Source organism: Aquarana catesbeiana, linkage group LG03 (genome assembly GCF_042186555.1).
Source record: "Aquarana catesbeiana isolate 2022-GZ linkage group LG03, ASM4218655v1, whole genome shotgun sequence".
Lineage (NCBI taxonomy): Eukaryota > Metazoa > Chordata > Amphibia > Anura > Ranidae > Aquarana > Aquarana catesbeiana.
In genome coordinates this window covers 731,006,246-731,027,651 of record NC_133326.1, presented here as the reverse complement: position 1 = coordinate 731,027,651, position 21,406 = coordinate 731,006,246, and the positions used below count along the sequence as shown (strand labels likewise).

Here is a 21,406-nt window from a genome sequence, read left to right as displayed (position 1 = left end):
ATCATTTAAGTTCATTTTTTTTCCTCATTAATGTTGACACAGCACCCCATATTGACAGAAAAACACAGAATTGTTGACATTTTTTCGGATTTATTTAAAAAGAAAAACTGAAATATCACATGGTCCTAAGTATTCAGACCCTTTGCTGTGACACTCATATATTTAACTCATTTGAGTCCAGCTGTGTTTGATTATACTGATTGGACTTGATTAGGAAAGCCACACACCTGTCTATATAAGACCTTACAGCTCACAGTGCATGTCAGAGCAAATGAGAATCATGAGGTCAAAGGAACTGCCTGAAGAGCTCAGAGACAGAATTGTGGCAAGGCACAGATCTGGCCAAGGTTACGAAAAAATTTCTGCTGCACTTAAGGTTCCTAAGAGCACAGTGGCCTCCATAATCCCTAAATGGAAGATGTTTGGGACCACCAGAACCCTTACTAGAGCTTTCCGTCCGGCCAAACTGAGCTATCGGGGGAGAAGAGTCTTGGCGAGAGAGGTAAAGAAGAACCCTGTGGCTGAGCTCCAGAGATGCAGTCGGAAGCCTCTCCTCAGTGCAAGACTCCAAGATGGTGAGAAATAAGATTCTCTGGTCTGATGAGACCAAGATAGAACTTTTTGGCCTTAATGCTAAGCGGTATGTGTGGAGAAAACCAGGCACTGCTCATCACCTGTCCAATACAGTCCCAACAGTGAAGCATGGTGGTGGCAGCATCATGCTGTGGGGGTGTTTTCAGCTGCAGGGACAGGACGACAGGATGGTTGCAATAGAGGGAAAGATGAATGCGGCCAAGTACAGGGATATCCTGGATGAAAACCTTCTCCAGAGTGCTCAGGACCTCAAACTGGGCCGAAGGTTTACCTTCCAACAAGACAATGACCCTAAGCAGACAGCTAAAATAATGAAGGAGTGGCTTCACAACAACTCTGTTCTTGAATGGCCCAGCCTGAGCCCTGACTTAAACCCAATTGACCATCTCTGGAGAGACCTAAAAATGGCCGTCCACCAACATTTACCATCCAACCTGACAGAACTGGAGAGGATCTGCAAGGAGGAATGGCAGAGGATCCCCAAATCGTTGTGTGAAAAACTTGTTGCATCTTTCCCAAAAAGACTCATGGCTGTATTAGATCAAAAGGGTGCTTCTACTAAATACTGAGCAAAGGGTCTGAATACTTAGGACCATGTGATATTTCAGTTTTTCTTTTTTAATAAATCTGCAAAAATGTCAACAATTCTGTGTTTTTCTGTTAATATGGGGTGCTGTGTGTACAATATGGGGTGCTGTGTGTACATTAATGAGGAAAAAAATGAACTTAAATAATATTAGCAAATGGCTGCAATATAGCAAAGAGTGAAAAATGCAAGGGGGTCTCAATACTTTCCGTCCCCACTGTATAATATATATGTATATCTGTATATATATATATATATATATATATATATATATATATATATATATATATATATATATATATATATAAATATAAAACCATCTTCCGAAACTGGAATTTGGTACAGAATGAATTCGAACTTGAATAGAAAAGATTAGAATAGAATAAATTATATTTTTTTCTATTCTGTTTTATTGTTTTTCTATGCTATTATTGTGTATTATTTTCTATTCTATTCTAATCTTTCCTATTCAAATTCAAATTCATTCTGTACCAAATTTCAATTTTGGAAGATGGTTTTATATATATATATATATATATATATATATATATTCCAGTATATATATTATATTTTTTCTGTTCTATTGTTTTTTCTATTCTAGTCTTTTCTATTAGAATTCAATTTCATTCTATTTCTATGAATGAATTTGCATTCAAATAGAAAAGATTAGAATAGAATAGAAAAACAATAGAACAGAAAAAATATAATATAATATAATATAATATAATATAATATAATATAATATAATATAATATAATATAATATAATATAATAATATAATATAATATAACATCTTCCGAAATTCAAATTTTGTATAAAATGAATTAGAATTTGAATAGAAAACATTAGAACAGTATAGAAAAGAATAGACTAGAAAAACAATAGAACATAATAGAATAAAATATATATATATTATATTCTGTTCTATTGTTTTTCTAGTCTATTCTTTTCTATTATTTTCTATTCTAATCTTTTCTATTCAAATTCAAATTTATTCTATACGAAATTTAAATTTCAGAAGCCATCTTCTGAAATTTGAATTTTGCATAGAATGAATTCAAATTTGTATAGAAAAGTTTAGAATAGAATAGAGAAGAACTGCATAGAAAAACAATGGAACAGAATAGAAAAAAATATTTTATATTATATATATATATATATATATATATATATATATATATATATATATATATATATACATATATATATATATATATATATATACATATATATATATATATATATATATATACATATATATATATATATATATATATATATATATTATACACATATATATACACACATATAACATCTTCCGAAATTCGAATTTCATATAGACTGAAATCAAATTTGAATAGAAAAGATTAGAATAGAATAGAAAATGATAGAAAATATAGCATAGAAAAACAATAAAACAGAATAGAAAAAATATAATATATATATTATATTTTATTCTGTTCTTTTGTTTTTCTAGTCTATTATTTTCTATTATTTTCTATTCTTATCTTTTCTATTCAAATTCAAATTCATTCTATACGAAATTCGAACTTCAGAAGCCATGTTCCGAAATTCGAATAATAAATATTTCATATATATATGTATATATATATATATATATATATATATATATATATATATATATATATATTCTATTGCTTTATTGTTTTATATTCTATTTATTCTATTTTATCGTACTTTTTAGAAAATAGTTTTCTATTTTTTTTTTTAATACGGATCGAATTTGTTTTCGAATTTGATTGTTTTTTGGATTTGTTTAAATTCATTACTTTTGTAATTTGGAGATTCGGATGCATACGAATTTCCGAATAATGAAAAATTCTTCCGAATTTCGATTCATAACTAAATGGAATGCACATGTCTAAGGGACACTGTGACGGGTGTGATGGTGATCAGGGACACTGTGACTGGTGTGATGGTGATCAGGGACACTGTGACTGGTGTGATGGTGATCAGGGACACTGTGACTGGTGTGATGGTAATCAGGGACACTGTGGCTGGTGTGATGGTGATCAGGGACACTGTGACTGGTGTGATGGTAATCAAGGACGCTGTGACTGGTGTGGTGGTGATATGGACACTGTGACTGGTGTGATGGTGATCAGGGACACTGTGACTGGTGTGATGGTGATCAGGGACACTGTGACTGGTGTGATGGTGATCAGGGACACTGTGACTGGTGTGATGGTGATCAGGGACACTGTGACTGGTATGGTGGTGATCAGGGACACTGTGACTGGTGTGATGGTAATCAGGGACACTGTGACTGGTGTGGTGGTGATATGGACATTGTGACTGGTGTGATGGTGATCAGGGACACTGTGACTGGTGTGATGGTAATCAGGGACACTGTGACTGGTGTGGTGGTGATATGGACATTGTGACTGGTGTGATGGTGATCAGGGACACTGTGACTGGTGTGATGGTGATCAGGGACACTGTGACTGGTGTGGTGGTGATCAGGGACACTGTGACTGGTGTGATGGTAATCAGGGACACTGTGACTGGTGTGATGGTGATCAGGGACACTGTGACTGGTATGGTGGTGATCAGGTACACTGTGACTGGTGTGATGGTTATCAGGGACACTGTGACTTGTGTGATGGTGATCAGGGACGCTGTGACTGGTGTGATGGTAATCAGGGACATTGTGACTGGTGTGATGGTGATCAGGGACACTGTGACTGGTGTGATGGTAATCAGGGACACTGTGACTGGTGTGATGGTAATCAGGGACACTGTGGTTGGTGTGATAGTGATCAGGGACACTGTGACTGGTGTGATGGTAATCAGGGACACTGTGACTGGTGTGATGGTGATCAGGGACACTGTGACTGGTGTGGTGGTGATCAGGGACACTGTGACTGGTGTGGTGGTGATATGGACACTGTGACTGGTGTGATGGTGATCAGGGACACTGTGACTGGTGTGATGGTGATCAGGGACACTGTGACTGGTGTGATGGTAATCAGGGACACTGTGACTGGTGTGGTGGTGATCAGGGACACTGTGACTGGTGTAGTGGTGATCAGGGACACTGTGACTTGTGTGATGGTGATCAGGGACACTGTGACTGGTGTGGTGGTGATCAGGGACACTGTGACTGGTGTGATGGTGATCAGGGACACTGTGACTGGTATGGTGGTGATCAGGGACACTGACTGGTGTGGTGGTATGGACACTGTGACTGGTGTGATGGTGATCAGGGACACTGTGACTGGTGTGACGGTGATCAGGGACACTGTGACTGGTGTGATGGTAATCAGGGACACTGTGGCTGGTGTGATGGTGATCAGGGACACTGTGACTGGTGTGATGGTAATCAAGGACGCTGTGACTGGTGTGGTGGTGATATGGACACTGTGACTGGTGTGATGGTGATCAGGGACACTGTGACTGGTGTGATGGTGATCAGGGACACTGTGACTGGTGTGATGGTGATCAGGGACACTGTGACTGGTGTGATGGTGATCAGGGACACTGTGACTGGTATGGTGGTGATCAGGGACACTGTGACTGGTGTGATGGTAATCAGGGACACTGTGACTGGTGTGGTGGTGATATGGACATTGTGACTGGTGTGATGGTGATCAGGGACACTGTGACTGGTGTGATGGTAATCAGGGACACTGTGACTGGTGTGGTGGTGATATGGACATTGTGACTGGTGTGATGGTGATCAGGGACACTGTGACTGGTGTGATGGTGATCAGGGACACTGTGACTGGTGTGGTGGTGATCAGGGACACTGTGACTGGTGTGATGGTAATCAGGGACACTGTGACTGGTGTGATGGTGATCAGGGACACTGTGACTGGTATGGTGGTGATCAGGTACACTGTGACTGGTGTGATGGTTATCAGGGACACTGTGACTTGTGTGATGGTGATCAGGGACGCTGTGACTGGTGTGATGGTAATCAGGGACATTGTGACTGGTGTGATGGTGATCAGGGACACTGTGACTGGTGTGATGGTAATCAGGGACACTGTGACTGGTGTGATGGTAATCAGGGACACTGTGGTTGGTGTGATAGTGATCAGGGACACTGTGACTGGTGTGATGGTAATCAGGGACACTGTGACTGGTGTGATGGTGATCAGGGACACTGTGACTGGTGTGGTGGTGATCAGGGACACTGTGACTGGTGTGGTGGTGATATGGACACTGTGACTGGTGTGATGGTGATCAGGGACACTGTGACTGGTGTGATGGTGATCAGGGACACTGTGACTGGTGTGATGGTAATCAGGGACACTGTGACTGGTGTGGTGGTGATCAGGGACACTGTGACTGGTGTAGTGGTGATCAGGGACACTGTGACTTGTGTGATGGTGATCAGGGACACTGTGACTGGTGTGGTGGTGATCAGGGACACTGTGACTGGTGTGATGGTGATCAGGGACACTGTGACTGGTATGGTGGTGATCAGGGACACTGACTGGTGTGGTGGTATGGACACTGTGACTGGTGTGATGGTGATCAGGGACACTGTGACTGGTGTGATGGTGATCAGGGACACTGTGACTGGTGTGATGGTGATCAGGTACACTGTGACTGGTGTGGTGGTGATCAGGGACACTGTGACTGGTGTGATGGTAATCAGGGACACTGTGACTTGTGTGATGGTGATCAGGGACACTGTGACTGGTGTGATGGTGATCAGGCACACTTTGACTGGTGTGGTGGTGATCAGGGACACTGTGACTGGTGTGGTGGTGATCAGGGACACTGTGACTGGTGTGATGGTGATCAGGGACACTGTGACTGGTGTGGTGGTGATCAGGGACACTGTGACTGGTATGGTGGTGATCAGGGACACTGACTGGTGTGGTGGTATGGACACTGTGACTGGTGTGATGGTGATCAAGGACACTGTGACTGGTGGGATGGTGATCAGGGACACTGTGACTGGTGTGATGGTGATCAGGGACACTGTGACTAGTGTGGTGGTGATCAGGGACACTGTGACTGGTGTGATGGTAATCGGGGACACTGTGACTGATGTGGTGGTGATCAGGGACACTGTGACTGGTGTGATGGTGATCAGGGACACTGTGACTGGTGTGGTGGTGATCAGGGACACTGTGACTGGTTTGATGGTGATCAAGGACACTGTGATTGGTGTGATGGTGATCAGGGACACTATGACTGGTGTGGTGATCAGGGACACTATGACAGGTGTGGTGGTAATCAGAGACACTGCTATTGCCCTGCCAACTATGATAGAAGAGTCTGCTGAATTATTTGAGCACAGCATGAGCCATTTTCTGCAAGAGAGGGCCTAAAGAGGAAAGTAACAGGAGCCTAGAGGGAGGGAAGGGACACCAGGCAGGGAGAACCAATTGGCAGCGATGTTTCCACAGCATACTGCCAAGTTGGTTCCAGCGATAAGAAGGGAGGAGGTGATGATGAGGGGATCTCTGGCTGTACCTAGGTGTCCAATAGAGCAGAAGAGGAAAGAGAGACAGAGCCACAACCCCAGTGAGGCAGGATGTAATCCGGGGTAGCTATCAGAGAAGTAGAGGTTGAAGCCACCATGTTCCACCTGAAGGCAGATCTTCACAGATACAGGACACTCTCACCCCCTGATCTGCTCCCCAGAGCTCACCTGTGTGGAACTTTGTTAACACATGTGCAGACCCCACCATTGTTATTTGCATTCTCTGCCTCAATACCATCTGCCATTTGGGTACCTCCAGTATAAAGAGACATTTTTTTGTTGAGAAGTAGAAATTCCTGGCGCTGCTTGTGTGATCTTTCTGCTCGCTGTGTGGGTCCCCGGCAACCTATGGATACAGTAGTTTCCATTTTAACCACTTCAGCTACCAGTGACATGACAGCTATCACTGCTCCCGATCACAGGGAGCAGTAGATCCCTGTCCTGTCACTAGGCAGAACAAGGAAATGCCTTGTTTACATAGGCATCTCCCCGTTCTGCCTCTTGGTCTCACGATCACGGGCCATCGGCAAACATCAAGTTCCTTTGGCGCACGAGCACACTTCCGAGGCGCGCGCGCGGCAAATTCACGGGGACGTGCAGGTACGCCCATTTGCCTGCCCGTGACATTCTGCCGACGTATATCGTCGTGCAGCGGTTGGGAAGTGGTTAACCGAACTTTTTGTACTTTTCTAGTTGGTGATAAAGGTTACTGTTACGATTTATGTCAAGCACTTGTGTTTTACATTTGTGAGTGTTTTTCTGACATCTGTATTGCAGACTGACCTCCAATCTTTTCCTGATGAAGATTCTTTAGAAATAGAAATGCTTCGCATGTAACAATCATTCACAATCTGTAACAATGTATTAATATATCTATGTGTGTTGATAGTAGGGATGAGCCCGATGTTCGAGTTGAACGTAAGTTCAACTCGAACATCGGGTGTTCGCCCGTTCGTCGAACAGCGAACATTATGGGGCGTTTGCGACAAATTCAAGTGCCACAAAATCACCCAAAATGCACTGCGAGATTGCAGTGCATTAGCGTCCTATGATTGGCCAAAGCATGCACCTGACCTGCAAGCTTTGGCCAATCACAGCATGATCTGCTGAGAGAGCCATAATTGTCCAATCATGGCTCAGTCCACGCCCCACACTATATAAGGCTGCTTACATAGCGGCCGTATATAGTGTAATCAATGAGAGCAGCAAAATGACATTTCTAAAGGAAAAAATGTCATTTAAAAGTGCTTGCGGCTGTAATGTATTGCCGGAACCCGGCAATATACACAAAAATCATTGAAAAAAACAGTGCTAAAATAAAAAAAAAAAACAAAATGGCGTGGGCGTCCCCCCCCAAATCTTTACCAGACCCTTATCCGAGCATGCAACCTGGCAGGCCAAAGGAAAAGGGGGGACGAGAGAGCGCCCCCCCTCCTGCACCGTACCAGGCCACATGCCCTTAACATGGGGAGGGTGCTTTGGGGTCTCCCCCAAAACACCTTGTCCCCGTGTTGATGTGGAAAAGGGCCTCATCCCCAGAACCCTTGCCTGGTGGTTACTGGGGTCTGTGGGCAGAGGGCTTATCAGAATCCCGCCCTCCCTGCGTGAATGGGTATCGGGTATCAGGAGACAGATTTGGACAAATCCTTTATTAAAAAATAAAAAAAAAAAGTGTTCCACGATGTTCATCCTCTTCGATCACAGTGCAGATGGACCAAGGAAAAAAAAATTAAAAAACTGAAAAACTCCACCTCAATGGGAGGCGTCCCGCCAACTGCAGTCTTTTCACGATAACAGCTCTTAAATAGCCAAGGGCGGGGCTACTCAGTGAGGTAAACGGGTGACCCTGCCCCCCTCTGATGTTACATGACGTCAAAAGGCTGTGGGGTCACTTGGTTATGTCAGCTGGTTGCCCCGCCCTTGGCTGTTTAAGAGCTGTCATTGCGAAAAGACTGCAGTCGGCGGGACGCCTCCCATCGAGGCAGGGTTTTTCAATTTTTTTTCTATTTTTCAGAGCCATCGGCGCTGTGATTGATGGTGGATTTACATTGCAGGACACTTTTATTTTTAATAAAGGAATTGTCAAAAACTCTCTCCTATCATTTTTACGTTTTTGACACTTTTTTGGTGAATGGGTAGGGGTATTATGTACCCGATACCCATTCACATGGGGGGGGCAGGATCTGGGGGCCCCCTTGTTAAAGGGGCCTTCCAGATTCTGATAAGACCCCACTCGCAGACCCCCATTAACATGGGGACAAGGTGCTTTGGGGGACCCCAAAGCACCCTCCCCATGTTGAGGGCATGTGGCCTGGTACAGTTTAGGAGGGGTGGGGTGCTCTCTCGTTCCCCCCCTTTTCCTGCGGCCTGCAAGGTTGTGTGCTTGGATAAGGGTCTGGTATGGATTTTGGGGGGACCCCTTGCCATTTTTTTTATTTTTATCTATATTGCCGGGATCCGACAATGCATCACAGCCGCAAGCAGTTTTAAATGACATTTTTTTCCTTTAGAAAAGTAATTTTGCTGTGGGATAGTAAAACACATCAGAAAGATGCGTTATTTTACAGGCAGAAGGGGACCCCAGGCACGTTGTTTAAAGGAATTTTTTTTTTTTTACTTGAAGCATTATTAAAATCACTGCTTCTGAAAAAACTTCTGTTTTTAAAACTTTTTTGCATTGAAACATGTCCCCAAACACTTTTTATGGCAATAACTTGCATATAAGCCTTTAAAAGGAGCACTTTTGATTTTTCATGTTCGTGTCCCATAGACTTTAACAGTGTTCGCACAAATTTTTTGCCTGTCCCCATGTTCCATTGCAAACCGAATGGGGAGGGGGGTTCAGAGCTCATCCCTAGTTTATAGGTAGTTCAAAAAACAGCAGGGTCTAACCATTTAATCAGTCTTGATTTTATCATTGTTTTATATCATATTTAATAAAATTAATTGTTTTATTTTTGTGTTTTTGGGGAATTTTTTTTGCTATTATTCTGTATTTTGAGGATATGGCACTTTGGCCCACTGCAGACTCTAATGTGAATACCATCATTATTTCTCTCTGCATGTTGGGGTATTGGCATGTAGGCAGGTGCAGTCTCACTCCTCCACTGCTGATGGCGCTCAACCACTGCAGCATTGCAGAAGGAGAGAGAGTCAGGAGGAACCTGTTCTTCTATGGTTTCCTGGGTCACTGGGGAAGCAATCCGGTCGGATGCTTCCATCCCATGTGACTCTGGTGGCCATCTTAGATCAGGCAGAGTCTGTTTAAGACTCTGGCTCCTGGGTTTGGCGTGCATGTTGTGAGTGGACAGTGCAGGGACAGGTTAACCATCTTTCAGGGAAAGTGAGCCGTAATAGGGAAAGGTTCCAGATGAATAGGGACATGATAGAGACATGCTATCCTTTCCAGGACTCCTACCAATTGAGTTTAGACTGGCTAGGCTGCACTACACCCTCAGAGACAGACACTGTAGGTACATAAGGACCTGTTTGGTTCTGTATTACTGTACAGAACTGTGAGTTTTCCCAGTTGGGTCTCCTCCCACTGGGCTGTTTGTATCTTTGGGCCGTGACTACAGTACAAGTTCTGTTCATTTCAGATGGACTGTGTACTTACTGCCACTGCCCCACCCTGCACCCAGTCAAACTTGGTGGCAGTTAGCAGGATATGTTCCTTCTTGGAATTGTTGTGGAAGGAGGAGCAGGGTCCCTCATGGCACCATTAGGATCGGCCCTAGCCTTAGTGCCTAAGTTTAATGGTTCAAACATTATTCTGGCTGAATAGGAGGAGAGACTAGAGAGTGCTGCACACCTATACCAGGTTCCTGCTGGCTGGTTGCGAAAGCTGGCTATTAACGCCTTAGAGGATGATGCCCACCGAGCGGTGATGGCGCTGCCAGAAGAGAAACGGGCCACACTGAAACAAATTGAAGGCCTGTTTGGAGGGCATGTTTGGATAGAATATAACATTCCCAGAGTTGAGGTGGAGATTCTTTGTCCGGAGACAGCAGGAAGATGAGAGCCTCACTCACTTTGCGGTAGCGCTCTGGAATCTCTGGAAACTCCTAAAAAAGTGTGATGTGCGTGGCTGTGCCAATATTACCAAACTAGATAATCTACTGAAGGACCAGCTCGTAGTGGGAATGAAAGTCAGTCAGGAGAGCCCTGCAAGAGCAAATTAGAAGGCAACCTGCAAGCTCTTTCATTGTGGTGGACACAGTTCGGTGGGAATAGGAAGATGCAGAAGAAACTGTGGCTGTGAAAAAGGAGTATGATCCAATGCACTTAAAAGATGACACCCTAACTCCATTGCCCCTATCAGCTACACAGTCGGCATTGAGGAATCTTGCAAAAGAACTGGCCTCCTTGAAACATGAAATACCCTTTTTCCAACTGGACTTTGCCCATCCCTCTAAGGGCATGAATCCATTGCGGAGGGACCCAGAGGAGGACTGGAAGTGATGGCCCGGGCTGGCCCTGGGGTCCCTTACAGCTGTATCAGCTATACTCCCCTGATGGCGGCCCTGACCTTACCTATCTTGGTAGAGGGTGTCACCTGGGTGAGGAACCAAATTGAAGATCAGGAGGTGGAACAAGTGGGGGTAGTAGTGACACATGACCCAGTAAGATCTGCAGTACCTGTTGTTCTGGGCATGAATGTACTCAATTACTTTGATTTACCCCGCTTGCTAGCCTGGGGTTTGAATATCCCAGCTGATGTACATGAAGCTGTGCCTTGCAGGCGGTATGGCTCAACATGATTAGGGTATATGAGGTTCAACAGGGCAGCTGGGAAACAACCCAAGCAGGTGGGAGTTGTCAGCACTGCTCCTACCCATTGAGTCCCATAAGAAGATTCAGAAGGCCACGATCATGGTTAAACCCCATAAGGACTCAATGGCACCTGTGGAGTGGTTAGTTGCCTGCACCTTATCCAAGATCCACAAGGGAAAAGTTCTGGTGAAGCTCATTAACCTGGGGACAACCCCAGTCTCACTGCCCAGCCATGCCACCATAGCAGACCTCGACGTGGTGCCTCGTCACTATATCTCAGAGGCCCAACCAGGAGTAGAAGCAGTATGTGCCTCCCTAAAGGCAGCCATGGCTTTGTTAGACAAGTTCCAATACAAACTTTGCTGAAGCAGCTGGACATACCCTTAGAAGACTTTCCTCTACCACAACAGAGACTACTTCATCAATTACTGGAGAAACATCTTCTAGTATTTGCCATTGCCAATGGTCCAGAAGACTACAGGTTCACCAAAGCCACTGACTACCCGATCCACACAGGACATGCTCCATTCATTTGGGAGTGGTGCTGCCACATTCCCCCAACCCTGTGCAAGGAGGTCCAAGATCTACTCCACAATATACTACAAAGCGGGGTGATACAGGAGAGTACGTGATTCTGCTCATCCAGGTAGAGGGCATGTGTGCATGGGGGGCGCGTGACTACCGGTACCCGATGATCAGCTAGGAGGAAGACAGTACAGATCTCTGTCTATGTAAACAATGAGGAGCTCTGTCCTGTCAGCGGGGGATGTGCTGGTTTTTGTTTCCACGCAAAGCACATTCCTTAGTAAAAGCAGCACATTGTACACACAAAAACACTGGCTAGGCACACATTTAACCCTTTAATTGCCCAAGATGTTTAACCCCTCCCCAACCAGTGTCATTAGTACAGTGACAGTACATATTTATAGCACGAATCACTGTATTAGTGTCACTGATTCCTACAAAGTTTCAGATTCACTCATATCACAGTCCCGTTATAAGTCGCCAATCACCGTCATTAATAGTATAAAAAAAAAATTCCAGTATTTTTCTTACAGTTTTTTAGACAATTTAACTTTTCTGCAAAGAAATCAATATACGCTTATTGGGATTTTATTTTTTACCAAAAACATGTAGCAGAATACATATTGGTCTAAATTGATGAAGAAATTTGATTTTTTAAATATTTTTATTGGATATGTTTTATAACAAAAAGTAAGAACAAATATATTTTTTCCAAACTTGTTTATTTTTATTTTTAAAGCGCAAAAAAATGCAGAAGTGATCAAATACCACCAGAAGAAATCTCTATTTGTGGGAAAAAATTATATAAATGTAATTTATGTACAGTGTTGCATGACTGCGCAATTGTGAGTTGAAAGCACTGCAGTGCCGTATCGCAAAAAAATGGCCTGGTCATGAAGGGGGTTAAATCTTCCGGAGGTCAGGTGGTTATATAACCAATTTCCTTTTCATCATGATGTAGTCATCTCCACTTTTCATGTCATTGTACTTAGTGCTCCGCATGTCTTCTCCACATCCGTCTTTCCCTCTTTCTCTCTTCTAATGTTGGGAGGTATAATTATCATTACTACTGCAAAACAAATCTTCTCCCTTCTGTACTCTGATCTCCGTGTCCTATAATATTCATCCAGCCTCACCCTGTGTAGGAGGATGTCACCCCTCCCCCATCCACATTCCTCTCCGGTGTCAGAGACTTTCCGTTTAGTTTCTCCTCCCCTGTCAGCGATGGCGTCTGGTGATCTGAGAGCTGAGCTGGAATGTTCCCTCTGTCTGAACATTTATACCGATCCTGTAATCCTGAAATGTGGTCACAACTTCTGCCGGGTCTGTATTGATCGTGTGCTGGATACACAGGAGGGGTCTGGAGATTTCTTCTGCCCTGTATGCAGAAAAAGGTTCAGGAGTCGTCCTGCACTGCAGAAGAACATGAAACTACGTAACATAGCAGAGACTTTCCTGTCTGCTCACCCAGATCGGGAGGAGTCCGGGGTCTTCTGTACTTACTGTGTGGACTCTCCTGTACCTGCTGTTAGATCCTGTCTGCTCTGTGAGGTTTCTCTGTGTGATAAACACCTGAGAGTCCACAAAAAGTCCCCAGAACACGTCTTATGTGACCCCACCTTGTCCATGGAGAGCAGGAAATGCTCCATCCATAAGGAAGTTTTGAAGTATTTCTGCAATAACGATGGTAGCTGTGCCTGTGTGTCTTGTTATGTGATTGGAGGACATAAAGGACATGAGATGGAGTCACTGGATGAGGCTTCTGAGAAGAAGAAGGAGACACTGAGGAATGTTCTGCAGAAACTTCTGACAAAGAGAGAGGAGATGGAGGAAAGAGTGCAGAGTCTGCAGGAACACAGGAGGAAAGTAGAAGAAGAAGCACCTGGTGACACCGAGAGAGTCAGTGCCCTGTTTAGAGATCTCAGGAGACGTCTGGAAGACCTGGAGAAGAGAATCCTGAGGGACATCTCCAGGAGGGCAGAGCGGATCTCCATCTCCATCCGGGATCTGGAAATAAAGAAGGAGGAGCTGTCCAGGAAGATACGTCACATTGAGGAGCTGTGTAACATGACGGATCCACTGACTGTCTTACAGGAATCAGACACAGGTGACTTGTGTGATACTGAGGATGGAGATAATGAGGACAAAGAGAGACATGAGGAACTCCTCCATGATGGAGGGGGTCTGGATGTGGCGGGGGTCTTACACACAGGTTTATCTGATATAATAACAGAGGTAAATGTATACTCCTATATACAGGGAGCTGCAGACATATTACTGGATGGAAACACAGCTCATAATAATCTACAGATATCAGATGACAGGAAAACTGTATCCAAGTCAGATATAGACCAGAATTACCCAGAAACACCAGAGAGATTTCAGGATTATCCTCAGGTGGTGAGCAGTCAGAGTTTCTCCTCAGGGAGACATTACTGGGATGTGGATGTCGGGGGGTCAGATGACTGGATAGTCGGGATGTGTTACCCCAGTATAGAGAGGAGAGGGGTGGAGTCAGTGATTGGATATAATAAGAAGTCCTGGGGATTGGACAGGGAAGGTGATAAGTATTCTGTGATACATGACAGTGAAGGGATCCTCTTACCCACCAATCCCTCCAGTAACAGAGTCAGGATATATCTGGATTATGAGGCCGGGCGGATCTCCTTTTATGATCTGTGTGACCCGATCCGACATCTCCACACCTTCACCACCACCTTCACTGAGCCCCTCCATGCTGGGATACGTGTATGGAGAGGTTGTATAAAGATATGTGGGGGGAGGCGGGAGATGTGAGAACTCCGCCCCCAGTCTGGTGATGTCAGATGAAGGAGGGGAATTCATGTAATATTCATCCAATAGTATATAGCAGTGGGCGGGGCTTCCTGCAAGTTTTTCTACTATAAATAAATGTGAGATTTCTTACTGATCGCTGTGATTGGGTAGAATATCTGTCCAATTATTGGAGTAACAATAACATGTTCCTATTGGTCAGTGAGAAATCTATCTATCTATCTATCTATCTATCTATCTATCTATCTGTCTGTCTGTCTGTCTGTCTGTCTGTCTGTCTGTCTGTCTGTCTATCTGTCTATCTGTCTGTCTGTCTGTCTGTCTATCTATCTATCTATCTATCTCCTCCTTCCTGCCCCTCCCCCACATGTGGCCCCTCTGTGTGGGGGGGCAGCCATGATCAGACATAGGGGGGTGGGGTGCGGTCACTGTGATTGGATAGGATGGGGTCACCTCTCCTCTCTGCCCCTCCCCCTCCATACAATCTATACTACAAAGAGATGGAAATAAATGGAACAATCGGAGAGGAAATCTATGAAGACGTCATCTAGAGATTAATTACTGGAAGAGAAAAAATGTGATCAGAGAGTCCAGACTGTTTTTAGGCAGAGTGGGTCGGGATTAGATCCCCTGTCAGGTTTTTTCTTCTATCTGGGGCTCCATTACAGATATTTCCCCTCACTTCCTGTCCCAGTGACAACATTTATCTAGACAGGAAATGAGGAGAACTCTCCAACAGGAACACAGACTGAAATAAGAATGATATGTTTAGTATAATAAGGAAGGGGAAGGTTTAGAGCCCCTGTCAGATTTTTATGTCTGTGTCCCTGTACAGATTTCTCTCACTCCTTGTATTGTTGTCACCAGGACAGGAAGTGAGAGGAAATCTCTCTAAGGCTGGGATCACATTGCTGTGCAGATCACATGTCATGTCTGTGTGATGTGAATTCAGCCGTACAAACTGTGTGACTGAAATCACATTCACACCAAAATGGTTCCGGACCCTTTTTTTGGTCCTCACTGGAATCGGATCACATTGGGTGTCACATCTATACAATCCGATTCCTGCACCATTTCAGCGTTTGCACTGCGATCTGTGAAGCGATCTGGGGGTGTCATTAACTTTCCATTGACCCCCCGCAGCGGTTCTCAGATGTCAGTGTGAACGTCCGGTGATTGAGGTGTGATGAGGGAACCCGCACAGGAATCGCACTGGTTCCCGCATCCCACAAGTCTCATCCCAGACTAAGGCTCCATTCACACCTATGCAGGCCTTTCTAATGTGCTTTTTGCTGTGCTTTACGCAGGATTTTTTCTGCAATTTGCTTTTTGGGGTTTTTTTTTCTATTTTTTTTAGATAATTTGCTGTTTGGGCAGATTTCAAAATGCAAATTGCGGCAAAATCGCACTAAAAACGCACTACATGCTTTTCTGCAGCTTCTCCATTGAAGTCTATTGAACCATAAAAAGCAAAAACCTTTTTACGTTGAAGGCTCCATTGACTCCAATGTGTTTTTTTTTCATTTTTTTTAACATGGATCCCTATGGAACACGTTCACATCAACCTCTCCTTGTACTAGACATTTGGGATGATGGTACTTTTATCTGGTAATTAAATTCTTCTAATTTAGGCGCTCTTCTCTAACGTTCACATCAATGCATTTTTGTGCCTCTGCGTTTTTGAAAAGTATCAGTGGAATTTTTTATGCTCAATTCACATCTATGTCTGTTGCTTTTGAGCGTTTCTGCAGTGCTTTTTATGTTTTGAACATGCCATTTTACCGCGTTTTTGCGTTTTTTTTTTATCTTAGCAAATTTGTTGTTGGGTAGATAAAAAATGCAAAACAAAAAACAAAAATCGTGGCAAAAAAAAGGTAAAATCACACTACAAGCTACATGCTCACTTAAGGCAGTCACAGCCCCTCCCCCATCCTCTTCTATCCACTTTCATAGCCCCCCATCAATCCATGTCAGATCCCTGAGTCCTCACCCGTGTAAGATACATGGTGGGTTATGTTGGAGCTTACACAGGACTGATAATGTCACCCCTCCATCATGTGACAGTATGTAAGTCCTGTGATTGGCCGCTCAGGTCTGATCACTGTATGGTGGGAGAAGATCACATGATCCCTCAATACCCGGGAAAATGGGGACTTAGTGAGGACTTTGATGGAGGAACAACAAAAGGAAAGTATAAGTGGGTGTGTACGGCTCCTGTGTCACCTATAGAATGGGCGGGGCATTAGTTCTAATGGCTCCTCCCAGTACATGAGCACTGTGTATAGTGAGATGGGACGGTGAAGAATTGTATAGAGTGCCGGAGCTGAGACAGAGAGCACAGAGTGTAATATGACTTATTGTCTGTGTCTGAGCTGTGATGTCATAGTAGAGAAATGGCTGCCGAGGGACCCAATGTGGAAAGTACAGATAGAGGTGTACTGGCCCTTTAAGAACAAATCTATCTTTCTATCGGATTATAATGTGTAGACGGTCTCATTCCTTATTATTGATACATTTACAATGAGTTTATTCTATTGATTTTTTTATTGTGTGAAGAAATAGAAATGAATAATAGATCTACAAATAGAAAGAGATGAAAATTGATGGAAAAATCTCAGAGGAAATATATGAAGAAATGATCCCGAGATTTACTAATGAAAGGAATAATGGGATTTATCACTAATATAATGATATCACTATAATAATGTATGATTACTAGAACTGGAATGTGTCCCCAATATAATGTGTCCCCATAGAATGGATCACCAATAGAATTCTATGGGATGACTTTTATAATGGATCCCAATATAATGTATCATGTGATGTTGTATTATAATCACTAGATGTGTCCTGGTGATGGGGGAGAATTAGGAAATAAAATGTTAATGTGAAATAAATATTCTTCTCTATGAAATTATTATTATTATTATTATTATTATACGGGGTTTATATAGAGCCGACAGTTTACGCAGCACTTTACAACATGAAGGCAGACATTACAATTAGATTGTAATACAGGAGGAATTAGAGCCCTGATCGTTAGAGCTTACAATCTAAGAGGGAAGGTCAAGAGATACGAAAGGTAATAACTGTGGGGGATGGGCTGATGGAGAAAATAAATGTACAGTTGTTAGGTGGGGGCAGGATAGGCCTCTCTGAAGAGATGAGTTTTCAGGGATCGTCTGAAAGTTGACAGAGTAGGAGAAAGTCAGACCGATGTGGGTAGCGAGTTCCAGAGGATAGGAGAGGCTCGGGAGAAGTCCTGGAGGTGAACATGGGAGGAGGTGATGAGGGAGTTAGAGAGCAGGAGGTCTTGTGAGGAACAAAGAGAACGGTTTGGTTGGTATTTTGAGACTAGCTTAGTGATGTAGCTGGGGGCCAAGTTGTGGACGGCTTTGTAAGTTATTGTTATGCCCCGTACACACAGTCAGATTTTCCAACAGGAAATGTTCGATGGGAGCTTATTGTCGGAAATTCCGACCGTGTGTAGGCTCCATCGGACATTTTCCGTTTTTTTTTTCATATTTCTGGATCTCAAATTTTCTAACAACAAAATCCGTTGAAAAAATCCGAAATGAGGGAAGTAATGTGGGAGTGAAAGAGTTGGTAGGAGCAGTATTAGGGAGAGGACAGGAGGGAGGGTGATATATACAGAGTGGAGAAGAGGGGCGATGGAAAGAGAGGGGTTTAGTTTGCACACATTTGCAAATACATGAGTAATCTACAGAGTTCCATCAAGACACCCCAATATTTTCTGTAGTCAGAACTCATCTAATTTAAGAGCCTTCACAGTGGAAGCACATGCATTATAATAAATAGGCAGAGGGCAGGTGATCCTGGAGGGAGCCCACCCCTCCTTAAAGGCACAGGGGTGCATACCCCCAACATAGACAGGACCCCTCAGATATGACAACAATTTGCTTGCAGATCTCAATTTTATACTTTAGAGATTGCGATGAAGTTGCCACCCTCCCAGCCTCTCCAATTTAATTAGGAAAAAAAGGGGAAGAAACTGCGCTTAGGTGAAGTGTACAAAAAAAAAAAAACAGAATAATAAGCTGCAATTCCTCTATGCAACATAAACACAGTGAAAATAGAATTAGAAAAAATTGGAATCGCGCTAAAAAGGGCTCATGACCATGCATATGATCACCAATCCACAATGATTCCTAAAGTATGTGAATGAACAAATTAGGCAGAGTAGATGCAAGTGATGACAAAGTAACAGTCCATCAAATATACATTGCTTGATGTGAAATAGTACCAATAATAAACATAAGTCCATGTGCATAAAAATAAATCACCAATGTGATAAATAAAAAAAGTCCATATAAACTGTGATTTCTGCTGTATATAGACAAGAGTGCTTGATCCACCACCATAGGTAAACAATGGCCTCTTACCAGAAACTCATGATCCCCCGGTACAGAGGATCGGAGAAAGCCATTTAGAAGGATGATAATCCGGATCACAACCGATGAACCAGGAGCCTTGGAATGTAGTGGCACAACAAGGACCTTATTGCCGTAGTGGAGGTATTCAAGCTGGTAGGTATTGGGACACCAACCCGCAGTGGAGTGGATATACCATGAAAAATAAAAGGCTCCAATAGTGTAAAACCATTAACCTTTATTAAAATATGTAAACAAAAAGAATGCACTCACATGCTGGTAGTATAAAGTAAGCGTCTAAAAATGTCTGGAGCGCCGGCCGGAAGCTCACAGACAACCCATCCTGCTGGTAACCACAACAGCGATGAGAGGTGACTCAAACGCGTTGCTCCGCCCTATGCGGCGTTTCGTAATAGAGTTACGTCGTCCAGGGGCATGGGCGGCGTGCTGCGTCACCTCCCTTTATAGCACAACAACCTAGCCAAGCCTCGCTCTGAGTTCCATTACATCGGCGGACATGCGCAATGTGCCTGAGTCCTAGACAATGAATGGCTCCGAATGTGCAGGTGCACCCACAGTAAGTAAGGATCGAATCCATCAAACAGAGAGGACAGAGCCTTCCTGATTTGAAAACAGACTGTAGGGTCAGAGACCAGGAAAACATAAAATAAATGCCAGTAACGTGACAAAATAACGCCACGATCGGGCAATAAATGAATTGAAACAAATCTGTGTCGTTATGTGAAAGACACAAAGAAACAGCCACTGTTGAACACCAGTGGCCTGCAAATATACGTAAAAAAATAAATGAAATAAAAAAGATTAGTAAAACCGTCCAAGTTTATGTTCCTTGCTCAGAGAAGCAGGAGCAAAATTGAATGTACCCAGTGTGTAGCTAAGGTCCGGATGGAGGGCAAACACGGACAGAGCCATAAACCAGGCGATGACGGCAGCCGTCGTGGTTTGCAGCAAAGCCGGAAGTGCCATGTAAAGGCCCAGGGGGACACACTCGGGAGGAGCAAGAGCCACCCAGTGGCCATATAGGTTATTATAAGCAATTCAATAGTCAGATCCGTGGGGAATCATAATGAATATAAATTGCAAACTAAAATTAAAATAAAGGCAAGGAATCTAAGATCTCCATGGACATCAAAGCATAGATATCCAGAGATGATTAATTCATAACCCTAATCAGTGTGAGCATGTCTGGGCCTAATGCCCACACATGAAAAATAAAGAATAACAATTTTAAAAAATTGAAAAAACAGTATTGATTGAAAAATATTAAAAGAGGGAAAAAAAATATACATACACATACATATATATATAGGTAAGGGGCCAAGTAGACCACAGAATTAGTGCTAGGGGTCGCCAACAGCCCCCACCCACCCATTGGGCAAAAATGGAGACTCAGAGCAGAAGCCCTCACATAAAGTACCTCTGGCATAATGCTCACTTCCAAAATACAGTTACAGTACCGCCACAAAAACTACTAGGGCCTTTGAATGCTAAAATGGCCCAAAAAAACTTATAGAAATAGGAATAGTGAGGGATAGTATACTGACCCTCATCAGGCATTATTAATGAAAGCATTCACATCTGTGTCGATGTTCGTGCCAAATGGGGCATAAGTTTTAAGTCTATGGATCCAGGACATCTCTTGCTTAGAGATCTCCCTGACCAACAGACTGCCTCGCCAGTGTGGTCTGTATTTGTCAATCCCCACGTAAAGTGTGTTGGAGGGGTCCCTTTTGTGTACTTGATTGTAATGTCTGGAGACTGGGTGTTTATCATAACCTCTCCTTATGTTCCCTATATTTTCGTTCAAACGAACACGTAATGCCCTTTTGGTCCTCCCCACGTATTGTAGCCCGCAAGGGCATTGTAAAAGATAGACCCGCCCTTTAGAGGTGCATGTGATGAAGGGTTCGATCTCATAAGATCGCAAGGTACTGGTGGATGTGAACGTGGTGATCCGCCTTTCTCTACTGGCATTCAGAGAGCAGACTTGGCATTTTCCACAGCTATAGTAACCAGTAAGGTTCCGAAGGAAACATCTGTTCTCCCGTGGGGGGTCTTGAAGAGAGGGTGCTATTTTACTCCCAAGGGAGGCTGCTCCCCTGAAAACGACTCTAGGTATAGCTGGTCACTGCCAGTGTTTTTGTATCAGTTGTTTGATGCTTCGATGCTGCACCGAAAACATCGGAGACATCAACCCTATGTGGGGTTGCATCAGACAGAAGTGAGGATCTGTCCCTATCCCGTGCCATTTGACAGCCT

The 21,406-nt window shown here is 43.6% G+C and overlaps 1 pseudogene; it reads left to right on the top strand.

The window, feature by feature from the left end:
- Positions 1–13,043: 13,043 nt before the first annotated feature.
- On the top strand, positions 13,044–21,175 carry LOC141133815 (E3 ubiquitin-protein ligase TRIM39-like; annotated as a pseudogene).
- The last annotated feature ends 231 nt before the right edge of the window (positions 21,176–21,406 follow it).